Source organism: Leptonotus elevatus, chromosome 6, assembly GCF_054856555.1.
Source record: "Leptonotus elevatus isolate MCC_2025b chromosome 6, RoL_Lele_1.0, whole genome shotgun sequence".
In the NCBI taxonomy this organism is placed as follows: domain Eukaryota; kingdom Metazoa; phylum Chordata; class Actinopteri; order Syngnathiformes; family Syngnathidae; genus Leptonotus; species Leptonotus elevatus.
In genome coordinates this window covers 20,354,158-20,372,058 of record NC_141244.1, presented here as the reverse complement: position 1 = coordinate 20,372,058, position 17,901 = coordinate 20,354,158, and the positions used below count along the sequence as shown (strand labels likewise).

General features: G+C 41.9%; 1 protein-coding gene and 1 non-coding gene across 2 annotated transcripts in view; one reads left to right on the top strand and one right to left on the bottom strand.

Moving 5' to 3' along the window:
- Window positions 1-457: 457 nt before the first annotated feature.
- Window positions 458-540, top strand: trnas-aga (transfer RNA serine (anticodon AGA)). The gene has a single exon. It is a non-coding gene; the product is annotated as a tRNA-Ser (tRNA).
- A 7,370-nt stretch (window positions 541-7,910) lies between these two features.
- atg5 (ATG5 autophagy related 5 homolog (S. cerevisiae)) overlaps window positions 7,911-17,901 on the bottom strand; it is a 79,330-nt gene continuing 69,339 nt past the window's right edge. The window contains exon 9 of the transcript XR_015095394.1: window positions 7,911-8,013. The gene's annotated coding sequence lies outside the window, so the exon portion shown is untranslated. The remainder of the gene's footprint in view (window positions 8,014-17,901) is intronic.

The following is a 17,901-nucleotide window of genomic DNA, read 5'->3' as shown; positions in this document are numbered from 1 at the left end:
ACGCTTGAGAGCAGGTGTTTGTGTGTGTGCGGGTGCGTGGGTTTATATCACATCATGGGGACCATTTTCTATGTTTTTACTATCATTGTGGGGACCACGTGTCCTTATGGGGACATTTTGGTGGTCCTCATGAGTCCAAACTTCTTTTTGAGGGTCAAAACTTGGTTTTAGAGTTTAGGTTTGAATTGGGTTATGGTTGAGGTTAGGGTAAGGAATTGGGGTAGGCAATCATTTTGGAGTGTTGGGGTTAAGGTAAGGGTCTAGGAAACGCATTATGTCAATGAGATGTCCCCACTAGACATGTAAAGCCAGCTGTGTGTGTGTATCTCAAGGAGAAAGTTAGCTCGCTAGCGGCTCGTCACGCTGTCAGCAGGCAAGAAAGCGTGACGGGTCCGAACTTTGCAGCAGGCGTGCGCACAGGCTTGTAAGCATGGGAGCGAACTGCAAACGTGTTGTTGTTGTTGTGGCCGAGCGGTTTAAGGCGATGGATTAGAAATCCATTGGGGTCTCCCCGCGCAGGTTCGAATCCTGCCAACTACGCGAAATCTGCATTTTAATTTCAGATAACTCCAAATTGCTTGTTATGACACAGCAATATCAAAAAAAAGACAGGATGTAGCACTACAAGACAATAAACGATAATAAAAAAAAGACGATACAAGACAATCTAAAACCATTCAAGACAATTCGACCATATGAGACGATGCAAAACAATCTGACTTAAGGTACCGAGACATTTACACAAACACTCCCCCCCTTCCGCTGAATAACTCGCTGCCCTTGCGTATAGGTCACCCTGCCCGTCTGCCAACTTTTGGGCGGAACTCCTTGACTGATTACACTTGTAATCAGATTAAAGTAATCTGATTACTGTCAGTACACACACACTCATGCACACACACACACACACACACACATAAACAGTGTTTGCATCTTTATCTTCCGTAGCATCCTATGAAACATTTATTTACAGGTGGCCAAAAACTTTTGCACATTACGTGCCAACAACACATGCTAAAAATGCTAACTAGCTACTGGAACATTTGTGTGAGCTTGTGAACTAAGCATAGTGACGATCGGACACATTTTAGCTGTTTTACTTCCCTTAGCAGCCACGTCAGCTAAGGCCCAATAATCAGATGTGCGGCTGATTATCACGTGGTGTGCGGTGTGTTGAGCAATTTTTACAACAGGCAGGCCAACCATCGTAAATAGTACACCTGTTCTGTATTTACAATAAACTCTGTGAATGCTGAAAATCGTGCCGATTTTTCGTCCGATTCGCCCCTTTACGATCAAAGTCATTGACGATCCAATGACGAGACGTCAGTGACGTTGATCCTGTATGATTATCCTGCGGTGTTCGGTATGTTAAGAATCCTTTTCCTCCCCCCAATTTGCTCGGAAAACATCATTGTTAAACCTGTTCAATATTTACGATAAATCCTTTAAAAAAAAAAAAAAAAACGAAATCCTTACCACAAATCGTTTTTTTTTTTATCGTTGTGCGTAGATTCTCAGATTGACGAAATGTGCGAAGGCCATTTAAATCAAAGGTCAAATGATGTTCATGTTGCTCATGAGGGACAAATTGCGTACTTAGTGGTAAGTAAATGATGACATGCACTGCTCACCTTCCTCCTTCCTCCTCCTCCTCCTCCTCCTCCTCTGGAGCCTCCAGTCTGACTCCGAAGATATGTAAGTGCTGCACTCACCGACACCCGCCATAAATAATATCACGCACACACTGAACCGGGGCGGTGGGTGCGACGGGACAGGTTAAGATGAAAGCTTCCCGTCTGCTGGCGTCTTATGAGAGAGCTTTTTAAAACGTAAACACAAGTGCAAACAACTCGGCTGCTACCGCATCGCCGTAACCATGGTAACGTCTAATGGTGAGCCATTTTGTGTGTGTGTGTGCGTGTGTGTGTCTTCTATGAGCAATTACAGGTTTAAAGTGCGTGTGTGCGTGTTGAGGTGCGCCGCTGTAGCATTGTTATGCTAACAGGGATTAGCGCTGTGTCCTCCCTGCTGACGCGTGATTGTGAGTGAGCAGAGCCTCAGCGGGGTTGTGTCTACGCCGCCCAGCAGGACCGACTCTCTCGCTCGCTTGCTCGCTGTCTGCGTGCGTGCGCTGGTATGTGTGGCTACCTGGTCCTGCTGGACGTCCGCGTGCGTGCGTGCGTGCGTGCGTGCGCGCGTGTGTAATACTGACCCAGTGCACGTTCATGTGCGTGCGTGTTTAGGACAACGCTTTCGTGAGCTGCTTACCGAATCGAAGTCAAGTAGATCAAATGATCCAAATCGTTTAGGAAAGTGCTCCGAGTTCATTCTTTTAAAAGCGGTGAAATATTCACGCCGCGCGCTTTCGTTATTTAGGTTTTGCATGTTTTCAGTTCCAGCATTCAAATGACTTTGAAAGATCTGTTATGGAAATACATATTTTGATGTTTAATTGCTTGGAAAACCGCTGCGGAGTTTCCCAAAATGAAGAAAAAGTTTTGCTGCGCTATGCAAATGAGGCAGTTCAAAGGCAATGCGTGAAAAACGGAGTGGCTTTGATTATTATTGATCGCGTCGAATGTAACCACGTCAAGGTGATCAAACAGGAAAAGAAGATGTTGGGGGGGGGGGGGGGGTCCTTTCTTCTGTGCCCCTTTAACATCATTTAGTCACTTATTTTACTTGCAAATTTTAGTTCTTGTGTGTTTCACTAAAAAAGTCACACTTTTCAACTGTAGACACCTGCACATACACACACACAAATTCACACGTGTGCACACGCATGCACAAATAACAGGCCCAGGTAACACTCACACGCAGCGTTTATATATATATATATATATATATATATATATATATATATATATATAAACATATATATAAACAACAAAATATACATTATAATATAAAATACATGTAATGTATATAATTAAATATATATAAAATAAACATACTACTGCTACCACCACCACTAATAACAATAATAATAATAGTAATAATGATGCATATTTATTTCAAAAATAAAATATGCAAAAATATATTATATATATTGGGGATGTTCAATACCACCATTTCCAGACTGATACCAGCACGAGTACTCAGCTCCTCAGTAGTCAACAATACCGATACCATGTACCGATACCGCTAGTATTTTTGATACATAAAACTTCCTCACTAAAAAAACAATAACAGATAATTTTAAAGAAATACGTATATATCTATAATACCCATATATCCCAATATTGCATTTTCCCTCAAAATTGCATTTAATTGCCAATTCTTCTGATTTCTAACTTCTACTTCCTGGTCATAAAATGGCAACACGAGGGTGCCCGATACAGATCTGAGCCACTGTCACGAGTACCAATAACTTGAAATAAGGCCAGGTATCGGTCCAATACTGATATCCGGCATCATCCATCCCTAATAAATGTCAAATTCTTTATTTCACTCTTTAAAAGAAAAAGAAATGAAAGGGGACAGAAAAAAGAAAAAAACTTGTGTTGCCCCTAATCATCCCAAAAAAAGAATCAACACAAAATGAATGATATGAAAATGAAATGAAAAAATACAGATAGACTGATATGATTTTGTTGATTAAACTGACACCTTGAGTTGAAATTCATCGTTCTTTTTGTTTTGTTCTATATTTATAGCATATGTTCGTGCACCCCTGTGTGATTTTTTTGGCACCAATGCAATTCATGTCATAATTAATAAACCAGTATATTGATTTAAAATCTCTTTTATTATGTTTTTATACAGTAGAGTACAGTAGAGGGATATTTTTCTTCGAGATTAAAACAAAAATATTTTGGGGAGGTTGGAGCGTATTAATGATTTTTCAATTCATTTCAATGCTCCATTGAAATGAATTCAAAAATCATTTTGTTCAATTTGGGCCACATTTTTTAATTAGGTGCAAACGGCGGCAAACTTCACAAGGAGCATGAAAATAACAATTAGACTTTTTGTATTAATTATTTTATTCTATTGTGAATTCATTGCTAATTTTCGGTAGCGATAAAAAAAAATTGGGGTGGAGGAGGGGTGGGGGGGGTTAATGGCATTTCAGTTCAAATCAAGGAAACACTGTACTAACAATGAAGCACATGCAAACTTGCTGTCACTGTACTTCCTCCCGCTCCGAGGTGACGAGTCAAAGTCGGCGGCCCCCGACCGTAGACCCCCGCCCCCCCGCGCTGGCGGCTGACCTCTAATGATGATGGACGCTGCTGTGGCGGAGAATGGCGTCATTGTTTCAGGTGACATTCCTGACGGTCATTTGGGGCCGCCCCCTCCAGGTCCCATCCAGCCCCCCCCCCTACCACCGCCTCTTTCCATGACAAAGAAGCGGGTCACCTGACGGCCCGAATTGACCCGCTTCACTCGGCAGCCTCGCAGCTAAAGTAAACAAACTGTTAATTCAGGATAATTCAGCAGAACATACAACACCGCCATATAAATTCCAAACCTGTAAGCCCCCCTCCCATTCCCCGCAGCCCCCCCTTTCCCTTCCCTTTGCTACCTGCATCGCACCACGCTAGCAAAAGTATTGGGACACCTACAGCAAGGCAACATCTTTTTTCGTTTACTACAAAAAGCAAACGATGCAGTGATGAAGTAACATTTTAAGAGGTATCAAAATTAACCGATTAATCAGCTGATTGCAATTTCAATAATCGGGTAACCGCTTAGAGCCAGTGTTTAACTTAAAATTGTCCAAATCCTTTCATTTCAGACTGTAACAGAAATCGTTCTCAGTCCTTTTATGAAAGCTGACTGACGGATTATCTTTTGTATTGCATCATTGCGTAGTGATTGTATTAATCACTAAACAATAGGTTATACAAATAAACATTTGGGTTAATAAACGGTGATTGGGAAGGAAAACAATTCGCAATTACCCTTGAATGCTAAATTGAGACAATATTCAATTATCTGATTCATCAATCGAATAATCAATATTATAATCAATTTCAAAAATATATTTGATAGTGACAGCCCTACACTAAAGTTAAGTCATATAATTAATGAGTCACATTAGTCACATTAAAAGTCACAATACAGTGGACCGTTGCTATTCGTTGGAGATAGTGACTGGGCGGTTCCATGAATAATGAAAATGCGCGTATAATTGGCAACTATTCAAATGCATTGGAATTTTTTTTTTCAAATTTCTTTTAAGCCCAATGAATTCTTCAAAAAATGCTGATAAATATTCAATATGTATTTCAATATACTGTTTAAAATTAACTCATTCACTACCAGTCATTTTCACTGAAGCAACCCACTTTGCTCCCATTTGTTTTACTGGATTTTGCCAGGCCCACAGAATATTGTGTTCTATTGCTGTAAAAACACGGAACCCACCAAAATAAAGATTAGAGTCTATAGTATATATCTATATGTTTCTTTTTTGCAGGAATTAGCATTAGAATATACGTTTCATCATTATTCACAAATCCGTTTAGAACTGTGGGTAAATTAGCTTTTTTTCAATATGGCCCTGGTTAATCTCTTTTGCTCTGCTGCCACCTGCTGGACGTTTTTGTAATATCTACCATTTCTTCAACCGTTCTCTGCAGTTGAGAGGCTGCATCAAAGCCCTCTGTATGCTCTAACATTAAAAAAATTAAAAAATTAAAATAAAAACGTCTTTGGGACACTTAGAACATTTAAATAGAACATATTTATATGTTTTTGGGAGCAAATGAGTTATAGCATTTTCTTTTCAGCCCACGTACGATTACAGTGGAACCTCAATTTAATGGACCTGGAACCAACCAGTCCGCTTGAATTGTCCTTTTGTACGGAACCTTTCGACGTGTGTTTGTTACAGAGTCGGCTGCAATTCACCACAGCGCCAGTAAACACCATCAACATGTTTCCGCCGTCAGCTGCTCTCTTGTCATAAATAAACAGAATTAAAGTAGACTAGAGCAGGCTAAAAAAGAGCGTCAATGTGGCGGCCATATTGGTAGGGGCGACTGCACCATCAAAAGTCATGGAAAGCATAGACCTTAGCTTAGCATTGCTGCAAGCACACAGCTCAACGGAGTTTTGCATACTGGGAACAGAAAAGTAAGTTGCTACAAAGTTGGCTTAATAAAATGGCCTCTTCATGGACAAGCATCGAACCATGCCGTGATGAATGTGTCTGTAAAAGTCCAGCATGTGTGAAGAAGAAGAATTTGGGAGGCAAGTCTGGCTTCATCAATGGGATCATTCAGGTTCTTATCAGGTGAGTCTTCACCCCCGTGACTCCTTTACCTTCCCCGCTCGCCGCCTCCTGGCCTTTGTCCTCCCGACAATGTGACCGTCGAGGTAGGGGAGGGGGCGAGGAGGGCTAAATGAGGGTGAGGGAGGGGGCTGTAAAAAAAAAAGAAAAAGAAAAATATGGTGTTGATCCCTCATTCTTTACGGTGACGTGCTCCAGGTAAATAGAAGCCTTTTTTCTCCTGCTTTGCTTTGTTGTTGTCGCACAATGAGGAGGTTTGTGTGTGTGCCCGTACCTCCAACCCCCACTTGACCATCCCAAAATTTCTGCACAAAGAAATGAGGAAAAAGAAAAAATGCAAGTGTTAAAGACCATAAATCTGCAAATTATTGACTGCCATTTTGATTGTGTTGAGAAAAAAAAGGAGTACGCAGGGACATACGTACCACAAAAGGTGGACCCTTAATCGCAACATGCAGTTAGCTAGCTAGCATTGTCGACATGCTAAAAATGTATCTTGCCTCTTTAGAACGCCTCATTGTTGACCATGAGTGTGCACATGTTACGGAAAGGAGGCAAAATAGTGAAGGAGGTGGATTTTTTCTTTTCTTTTTTTTCAAAGTCTAACTCAATGTGCAACCGGGGGTTCAGGCTGCTTTAGAGCGCCTCGTTGTCGCGATGCCAAATAGAGGTTGTATTTTTCATCTCACACAAATAGTTATGTGTATTTGTAAGAAAGATACTACAGCCGTAACTGTAGTCCTACTTTGACACATAGCAATACGCTGAAACCCTACTTTCATTCCCTAACCCTATTTTGAAACCCTCCTTTAACTCATTCACTGCCATTGACGGCTAGAGATGTCAAAAATTCTCTTTATTTCTATAAAATCCACTTTTGTTAACAAAAGTATGAAAACCTAGAAAAAAATGTTTTGTTGTACATTTAGAACATATATCAAGTTTGTGATTAATTGTGAGTTAACTAGAGAAGTCATTTGATTAATTATGATTAAAAAATGTAATCGCCGGACGCCCCTAATTTTTTAATAATCTTTTTTTTTTAAAGAAAATATTATTTTTTTAAAAATTCCTTTTTTTTTTAAAGAAAATATTACAAATAAAAAATATATTATTTTTTTAAATAGAAAATATTATTGGAAATTAAAACAATAAAAAAATTAAGAAAAGATGATTACAAATAAAAAGAACAATTCAAATAATTAAAAAAAATAATTTTAATGATTAAAAAAAAAGATTAAAAATAAAAATTAAAGAAAAGATTACTAAAAATTTAAATCTAAATATTTTGTTAAATATATATATTTTTTTTTTATAATATAATTTTTTAAATAGAAAAGATAATAAAAAATTAGGGGCGTCAGGCGATTCAAATTTGTAATCATAAATAAGTGCATGATTTCACTAGTAATCACAAATTTTATATCTGTTCAAAATGTACAATAAAAAAATCTAGGTTTTCATACTTTTGTTAACAAAAGTGGATTTTTTTTTAAAAACTTATCAAAATAGTTCAAATGAATTTTGACGTCTATAACCGTCAATGGCCGTGAATGAGTTAAATATGATTATGAAATTTGAAAAATGTGACTGAGAATTTTGTCCCAAATTGGACCTCCTCCCACGGTCCCTGAGGTTATCTTAACGGTTACCTGGGGAGGTTCACAGTTGTCGGAGCCCCAGGGGAGAGCCGGGACTCCCCCTGAGTCCCTGAGTGCGGATGACGGGGGGATGAATGGGGACGAGTACCTGCAATCCCCCCTCCTCCTCTGTGGAGCACATGACAGAGTGGAAGGTGAGGACAGAAATCTTTTGTCCCGCAATGTGCGCCGACTGAACGCGACTTGCTTATTTTTGCAGATCTTTCCCTTCACTTTGCCTGTTGGGTTCGAACAGTGGTCTTTAACCACTGGTCTGTAGCCCAGTCCGGGCATACGGGCAAACTGGTGCCAGGATCGTACAGATACTGGATATTAAAAAAAATGTGTTGCAGAACACATAATTAACAAAAACTCCGTGTCGCAATCAAGTGTTAAACTCAGGTGTGTGCGTGTGTGTGCGTGTGTGCGTGTGAAAGGGAAAGGCTCCATTAAAGCTCACCTGTTCTGACCCCTGCAGGTACCTCGGCTTCTTTTCATTCATTCACTCTTTTCGCTCACTCGCCCCTCTTTTCTTCCCTCCGTCAGCGTCCCGGGGGCGACGCTTTGAACTCAACAACCTTGTGTGTCTTTGTGTGTGTGAGTGAGTGAGAGAGAGAGTAAAGGTTTGTCATATATTTGGCCTCAGGTGTTGGCCCGCCATTGTTCTTGCTTAATTAAACTGGCATGGAAGTAAAGGCCTCTTTAGTGTGCGTGCGTGTGTGTGTGTGTGTGTGTGTGTGTGTGTGTGTGTGTGTGTGTGTGTGTATTTGTGTGACATACCTGCCAGCAATTCAGATCTTATCTCAGCTTTTGTCAAAGGACTTATTTGTGTGACTGTGTGTGTGTGTGTGTGTCCGACATTTAACTTTATTTCCTACTGTATATAACAATCATCCCCCTTTTCCCTTACTCACACACACACGCAAACACACACACACATTCTGTAAAAGCTCAGGCTTGCTCTATTTAATTAGCCATCATCAATAAATAATAAAAAATAATAATAATAATCCAATATAAAATGAGAGAACATCGCTAATCTTGTTATCCACAACTCCGCAATCCACAACTCAAGAAGACAAAGACAAGCGCTCATAAAAAGGCAGAGGAGAGGAACAGGAACCAAGAATTACAGAAGTCAAGGGCCAGGAGTAAAAGACAAGAACTAAGAAAAAAAAACAAATAAAGAATGAAGAAGTCGTGTATCCATTTTAGCCGTCTAGAAAGTGACTCAGTGACAACAACACATTGGTGTGATTCACCAGGAATTCCCCTTAATACATCAACATAACACAGCATAGCATAGTATGATATGCTATAGCATTTTATATTACAGTATATTATAGTGCACGGCATCAGTGTATGACACACACACAAACACGCGCACACACGCTTGGGTCAATCCAATCCACTCCAACTCTGTGTTTGTTTACGTAGCCGCTGTGCGCAAACAGCTAGCATTAGCATTAATGAGCGGCGGGACAATGGAAGCCGACGGGCCTCTGTTAGCGTTTGCTCAAACTTCCTTTCAAGCCTCACGCCTCAAAGTCAACGTTATTAGCATCATTAGCAACATCAGCATAGCCATTTAGCAGCCGACTTTCATGTTTTTGAACACCTTTAACAAACTCTTGACTTCGTTTAGTAGCCATTGTTGTGTTTTTTTTTTCAAAAACAGGTTTTTGAGCAGCCACTTGTTTTCTTTCTTTTTTTAACAGTTAAGGTTTGGACTATATTTAGCAACTATCTTTGTTGTTTTTTAGAGACATTAAAGTTTTTCATACAGCTGTAAGTTTGACTTCATTTAGCATCTGTAATTTTTTTTTTTTTTTTAAACATGTAAAAACTTTTGATAAAATTTGGCAGACATTGTTACTATTTATAATTACATTTAAGTTTTATACTTCGTTTAGCGTTTAGAATTTGCTTTTATTACAGATTCAATCTGACCTTCAAATATTGAATACATATTTTTTTTCCCGGAAATCTAAATTGCATTGAAGAAAGTCTTCCTAAGTGCTTACAATACTGTAAATGGCTAAATAGGCATTCAAGAGTTAGCGTTAGCCTGCTAAATGTTCCCCTCTTAACATTTCATAACAATAATAAGTGATAATCAGTCACAGATGTTTTGTTTTAGAACAAACTGTTGTTATCCAGTGTGGCTAATGTGTCTTTTTTAACACAATGGTACAAAAAATTCTGTCATTACATTGCATTTTGTTATCGCCGAGACAGACGGCCAGCGTCTTTGAGAGCAGATTACACTTTGAGGGTCTTTTGTCAGGGGTCGGGGCTGCCGATCAAGCTAATTAATCCAGTCTGCGCTATCTAGACTAGGATTACAAATGCAGGGAGCAGAACAAGCACAACACGCCTTGTTTGTTGGCCTCTTTTAAGCTGCTCAAACGGCGCGAAAGGACAAACGAGACAAGATTGACCGCAGCCCAAAATCCGTCGGGTGCGACCTGGTGGCGTTTAACGTAAGCAGACGACTAGCTACTCCTAGCTAATCTTTTTGTTGCAATGACAACAGCCTCCCTTAGACAACAAACGCTTGAAAAAGCTGTACGAGTGCTGCCAACTTGTTAACATCCGCAATTACTTTTATCTTGCTTGAACTCTTGTACAATGCTGCCAAGCTACTTTTTGTGACAAAACAAATGCTAAGTAGTGGTAACTTCTGTTTTCTAATTATGTCATTAGAATGTCCCGGGAGTTTAGCTATATTTGTTGCTAACATTAACTACATGATGTTAGCTTTAAATGCTTCAGGCACAGTAGGTTTGTTGTCATTTCAACCTAACGCTAGCCACAGCCGACCTTTACCGTAGCTGCCATTTGCTAACATTGTCACCTGCATTGTCACATTTGACATAATTGTTTCTTAATATTTGGTGCTAATGTTATCAACAGTTGCTTCTTAACTTCAGATCCCTTAGCTACATTTGTCGTTGTGGCATAGCATTACCCATGAATATTCCCGTTTGCTGCTAATGTTTGCAACAACACTCACTGGAAGATCATAGCTGTATAGCTTCTTAACATAAGTAACGGAAAGTTGGTTCAAAACTTCAGCCATTTGTCACTCACATAAAATACACTTGCTACACGGGGATTACTTGAAATAGTTTCAAATATTGGCCACTGAAAGTTACATACAGTATGTATAATTTAACTTAGCATTAACGCTATCATGTAAGCTACTGTTGCTAAGCGTGTACCACATTGGGTATTTAGTGTTAGCAAGCTACCAGTTTAGCTTATTATTCCATGCAATAAAACATGTGACGTTAGGGATTGCTTCATCTGTTCCAGCTGGTTTGTTAGTGATTTCATTGATTCACTGCTGCTAATGATTGACCTCATGAAGCTCTTCTAGCCCGCATACTAAGTGGCTAATGGTGCTAACGCATCGTGTGAGAGTGACACGCTCCATTTTCAGTTTCCACTTCGCAATGTTTCAAACAAAACGCACCGTTTGACTGGCAAATGAGAAAACAAATGCACACCAAAATTTGACTTTCAGTACTGAATTCAGACGTACTCAGCAAAAGTGTATCTTATCTATCAGTCTTGTTTCTGCAGGTGCTTCCTGTGAGCATAACTCACACGTGTTGAATAGCCAAAAGTATATTGATGATTTGTGATCAAATATGAAATTGGCCCAAATGTGACATAGGTTTTCGGCCTGATGGAAACCCGTCTAATTTATTATGATTTATTTATATAGAATAAATCAATTCACAAATTATTTCATTGGATAAACAAAATAGAACCTTTAATTAACAAGTTTTAAGGAAGAAAAAAAAAAACATCATCAATGCAACAAATTACAGCAGAGAGTTTAAATGACCATTAAGGAATGCACAAACACACAGTGAGTGGCATGCTCACTGCCACCCCACCTAACCCCCCCCGCGAGGTGGCTGCAGGCCAGATTTGAAAGGGATTTGTTTGACCTGAGGAGGTGTTGGCAGGGGGCCCGTGTGTGCGTGGTCATGTGTGTAAATGTGTGTGTGTGTGTAATGCTTAGACAGACAGTAAAACATATGTCGCAGGCCGGGAAGGGTTACGCGGCGTATGTTGCGCTCTCTCTCTCTCTCTCTCTCTGGAAAGTCTTCCAACCCACTGCTGCTTTACGGCCGGCCAGAGGCACGGCGCCAATATGGAAGAGGAGGAGGACCCTCGAGGACCCCCGAAGAGGCGCGTAAATTCTCGCCGCTGCCAGGCGGAAAAGCCGGCGGGAGGCGTCCACCCTTCGGCCGCGGCCGTCTGCCAGCCTGTCTCACATTCCAATGTTACGCTCTCAAGAGACTAGTTGACTTTTGAGGAGAGAAGTGTGCTACATCCTGGACTGGTTGCCAGCCAATCACAGGACAATTTGGTCTTCAATGAAAGCTAACATGCTAACATGTTGCCAAGAGATTTTTCACTGACTGAAATGATGGACAGAGTCATCGCTTCATCCAGAACCTACATTTGTCACTTTTAGCCAACAAAAATGGATTTAAAAAGTCTTAAGATGCATCAAAAACAGAAACTGCCACCGTCAGACCGCAGTTGTTTGCTGCGTTGCGATTGGCTAGATTGTATTTATGGGTGTGGCTTAGTGCAACAATGACGAAAACAATCTGCTGTGTTTTTACGCTCTTTACTGCTCGACTCGCTCTGTAACATCCATGGTGAATTGCAACAGCTTGGCCCCCCCAGGGTGGGTTTCGGGCAGTCAATGGGGGGTACGCACACGCGCGCACACACACACATCCCTGGAATTCCTAACCTGCACTCATACTCAGAAAGTGCCAGCAGGTTTGCTCTCTTTCACCTTGCACGACCTGCCAGCCAAACTGAGTGGGCGGTTCCTGACATTTCCAAATATGGCATTTCCTGTTCTAAGGCGACTACATGGTGTCATCCTCTCCTGAGGTGTTTACTTCAGTGACTCAAGTACACGTGAGATCGCCGTCGTCTACCTGACTACTGACTCAAACAACAGGTCGGGGTGGATGACTGGGGGTTAGGTTAGGGGGTTTTCCGCCAGTTTACGACATCAAAGACAGAAGACTAACCGTGGTGGGCGTGGCCCGGTGGCTCCAGCAGGAAAAGCCTGTCTCTGGCCCGTTAATGATGGCCTTGCCGCCAAACCAGCTAACAGTCACCGTCAAGTCGTAACTGTGAGGGAACATTACACATGTCGGCTGGCATGTTGACACGCAACTATAGCGTGCGTAATTTTGTGTACGAGTGCGGGGGTGTGTATGATTTGTAATAGAGCTGCCACCGACAGAAGGTCACACATAAACACGCGCAGACACTTAAAGCAACTTGCTGTTGAACTGCCAACCTGTTAGCATTTGCAAGGATGACAGATACGGAGCTACACTAAATAAATGTGTGTGTGTGTGTGTGTGTGTGTGTGTGTTCTGGGTCTTGATTAGGCTTCTGATCGTGCCCCAAACTCAGCTGAGCCCTGCATTAAATCATACACACACATGCACACTGATTAGTCTCATCTGACAGTTGCTAATCAAGTCTAAATAATGAGCAAAGTGCATGTGTGCGTGTGCATGTCCATCAGCACCCCTTTGGGAAATCTGGCCTCTCTCTCGCTCTCCCCTTGATGTCTTCATTTATTGCTCGCCCACAGCGCCTGACTTTCTCTCCTCCTTTCTTCTCTTCCTCCTTACCCCCCCCCCCCCAAAAAAAGATAGACGTGTAAAAGCAAGACTAGAAAGATTCCCGCAGATATTTTAAATGAGCCTGCTAACTGTTGCAAGTCCGAATACCAATATTTGTGAAAGTCTGATTTCAGGTTCTGCTTACCTTGTGGAACTATTTTTAACTTTGATCAAAAATAAAAAAGTAGTGTCCAGTTTCAAACGACTGTTGCTAACAGATTGTATGCTAACATTGTAGCAAAATAGCATCGGGAGTACAGGGGGGAAAAAGGCACACAGAGTTTGATATGTATTTATGTTGTGCCATAGAGTCAGGTACTATTGCGAAAGAGAGCAGCTCCAATATTAGCATGCTGACAGTTGCTGAGCTAACATTTAGCAAGCTAAGCTCTGAGCTCTTATGCTAACATATAGCAGAGCGGTAATCTCAATACAGGAAGCATTTTATGTTGTGCCTTGTTATCAGGTAGCTACTTTTATTTTAAGCGAATCGCTCAATCGCTAACATTTGACACACAGTCAGTGTGTAAATGTTAGCTCAGTAACTCTTGGCATGCTAATATTAGAGCAATTCCATGCTAATATCTACCATTCTATTACTACAATGAAAAACAGTCCACAAGCAATAATAATAAACAACCTGATCAATTTCAATTGAAGGAGATGAGTTTTTAGATGTTTTTCAAATGCTAATATTAGCATCGATTGTCGTGGTTTTAGAAGCAATGAACATTTGAACTCAAACGTTGTAGTATCAGATGTGTACAGAGAAACAATACAAAAAATGATTTATGATACAGAATCTTTCTGAGTCACTTCAAGTAGTGCTACAAGACGTAGTGTTCTTCTTCATTTGTGTCTGCATGACTGTATTATACCGCCCCCGGTGGCCAAGGTGGGAAGACCAGAACGAGCAACTCAAATCAATTGCAGGATTAAATGATGCTTGTTTTTTTTCCCCCGACAAGGCAGATTTTTGGTTAAAATTTGAAATTACCTGACATTGGAGGTCAGTTACACTTTCAAAGCAGGTTGATAGTTAAATCCCTAAAAATAAACAAAAAATAAATGTCCTTGAGCAAAAAAAAAAAAAAACTGCAACAAAAAACACACAAGCGCAGCGATCCATCAACCTGCAAGCATGAGGCCATGTTGGATAACAGTGCTTTGTAATTTAGCAACAAGGAAGTCGAGTGTGTGCGTGTATGTGTGTGCGTGTATGTATGTGTGTGTATGTGTGTGTGGCTCTGGTTAACCTTGGCAGGTTTCATTAGTGGCCCAAGGCCGCTGGCAACAGGGCCCAGGATGAATTAGGAGGCTGGGGGCCACAAATTTATCCTGGACAAGGCCTTCGCTGATTAAACCTGCCGGACACACACACGCACACACGCACACACACACACTTGTACACGTTTTTTGTGAGGACCTTTAGTGACAGGAAGCGACTTCATCAGCGTTAGATAACAGCATGTGACTGAACCTGATTCCAAAGTGACGACTCGGCGATATCTCACTGCTTTTTATAAATACAGTATAAAGCTAAAAATAAATAACAGCTATAAATAGTCACTCGCTGCAGTTTTTTTCCCCCGTGCGTTTAAAGGACGAACCAAGGGCAGCGTTGGTTCACGAGGTTCATCCCCTGATCCCCTTTGAGCCGCCAACCCCCGCCTCACAACTCTTAAGACCCCTACGATCTTCTTTTGCAAACTTCAGTATGACCTGGAACCTTTTGAGACTAGTCAACTAGTCTCTGGAAAATTGGGTGAACGAAGAAAAAAACTTTAAAAAAATAAAATAAAACACGTATGAAACTGTATTGAATAAAAATGCCTCAAATACATTTTGACGTTTCACAGGACGTCGAGAAATGTTTCCAAAGGGTTCAGAGTTCATCGCCTAGGGTCCGCCCACTTGGTGTAATCTAGCGAGGAGGGGGCGAGGGTCCAGCCGGGTCGTCAGGTTCATTGGACAGTTTGCAGGGTGACTGAGGTCGCACTTCTCAACCTTACGGATGATATTAACCTGCTAATACTTGACAGCCTACAAGGTCAACCACTATCTCTGTGCACACACACACACACACACACACACACACCTGCGTGCACACAAAGCATCATCGAACCTAAGGGCTGCTTTCCCCCCCTAGTTAAGCGGCTAACGGGGGTCTCGCCAGACCTGGTTCTGCTGACCTCTTTACATCAGAGAAGATTCCAGAAAAAACTTCAAAGAAAGATTATCTTGACTAAAGCAGGGGTGGGCAGTAGATTATTAAGCATCTTGCAATATTTGCATTTCTCACGCAAATGGTTGGTAAAAGTAATATTTTTTCATAAAATCTATCTATCTATGCATCCATCCATCCATCCTTTCTTCCCTCTGGGCGTTTTGGACCACCAGGCTCCTAATGGCGCGAGTGGATGGACGACACATTCAAGGACATAAGAAAAAAAAAAGGGAAAACCCCAAATCTGTCTGGCACACTTGCTTCTTTTTGGATTTCGTGTGGAGGGACCTGTACTCTAAAGGGTGCGTTTGATTTATCCCGCTGTGTTTCCTCCAATGGCTCTTTTCTATAAATCACATGTCAGTGTGTTTGTAGCCGGGAGGACGTTAACAAGAGGCCGCAGTCCAAACAGTCTAAACACGGAGTCTGTATAAACCTTCAGGACTCGCCATCCATCAGCTGCTTTTTGCCGGCGAGGAAATGTTTTGTCATCCGCTGAAAGCCAACGCGCGTTTGAAGTGCGGTTTTACGTCTTCCACTTTCTCGAGCCGGACCACATGCGGCGCCGGTGGGGATGTGGGCGGGGACAGGCAGCCCGGGCCTGTCGAGGCGTCTTCGTCAAGGGTAAAAAGTTCACTTGCGGCGGGGTGAGGGCGCGGGCGCGATTTCCATGGAAGCGGCCACTTATGGCATCCTTCCTGTGTTGCCGTCCTGAAGGCATCCGATTGACTGACTTTTTTTTTCCCACGATGCAGCGCTCCAGAGCGCCGCCAGATAACATCTACTGTCCGCCCAAGAACTTCCTTTCTGGCCTCGGGGTTTGGAGGGTGCGCCGGTGACTCGCTTTGAGTTTCAACATCTTTGAATGGGACTTTTGGTCCTGAATAAACATGTCGTCAATAAACCGGCATCAGAAATGATTTTTTCTCCCGTGTCGTACTGACAATTTCGACCATGATAGAGGAACACGCAGACCTTGACAGGCAGGCTGTGGCAGCCGGCCAGCGTGCGCCGGAACGCTGTTGAGCGTGCCGGTGAAATGAAGTGTTAATGAGGTTGTAATGTGCCACTTACACACACTCGTACACGCGCACAGATTTCTGCTGACACGAACGCACACACATACAGTTTAGTCAGTTGTCTTGCAGGTCAGCTCAAATCTCAGATGAGACTCCAAATAGAGAAGAATGCCACGAGCACACTCACGCGCACGCGCTTTCATGTTTCCAACATTTATATCATACACACACGCACGCACACACACCTGTCTGAACAGCAGCTGTCCTGGGAATCGATCTGGAGCGTGGCGAGGATGAGCCCATGACAAGAGCGTCGACGTGCGTGCGTGCTGTGTGTGTGTGTTTTCATTTCTCGCTGAAACTCACCCTGGACTCGCACAATTGGGATGCGATTGTTTACAATACACAAACGTTCATGTCACACAATCATGATGGGACAACACAATTTCTCTCAAATAAATGGAGACATATTCGGAACACACACACACACACACAAAAACACAATACCACTCTTAGACCCCCCCCCCCCCCCTCGCTTCACCTTGACTTGTGTATTCAGTTGCAGCTTGTAAATGCTGTCACCTTTGAACCCTGCCAGTGGACAGGAATAGAGGCCCAGGCAGGGGCTGCACACACACAAACACACACGCAGTGTATCTTGTCGGTGAGCAGCCATAAGTCCATGTAGCTGGAAAGATCGATTAAAATAAAGGTTTTTTTTTTTAATTAATAAAAGTAGTGTTGATGGCTTGAACTGAATGTAATTGTGGATGGATGGACAGAAGGATGTATGATGGATGGATGGATGGATAATAGATGGACAGATGGATGGAGGGATGAATGGATGGATAATGATGGACAAATGGATGGATGGATGGATGGATGGATGGAAGGATAACAGACAGATTGATCAATGGATGATGGACAGACAGACAGATGGATGATAGATGGATGGATGATGGACAGACAGTTGGGTGGATGATGGATGGATGCATAATAGATGGACAGGTTGATGGATGGATGGATGGACAGATAATAGACGGACAAATTGATGGATGGATGGATGGGTGGATGGACAGATGGATGGATG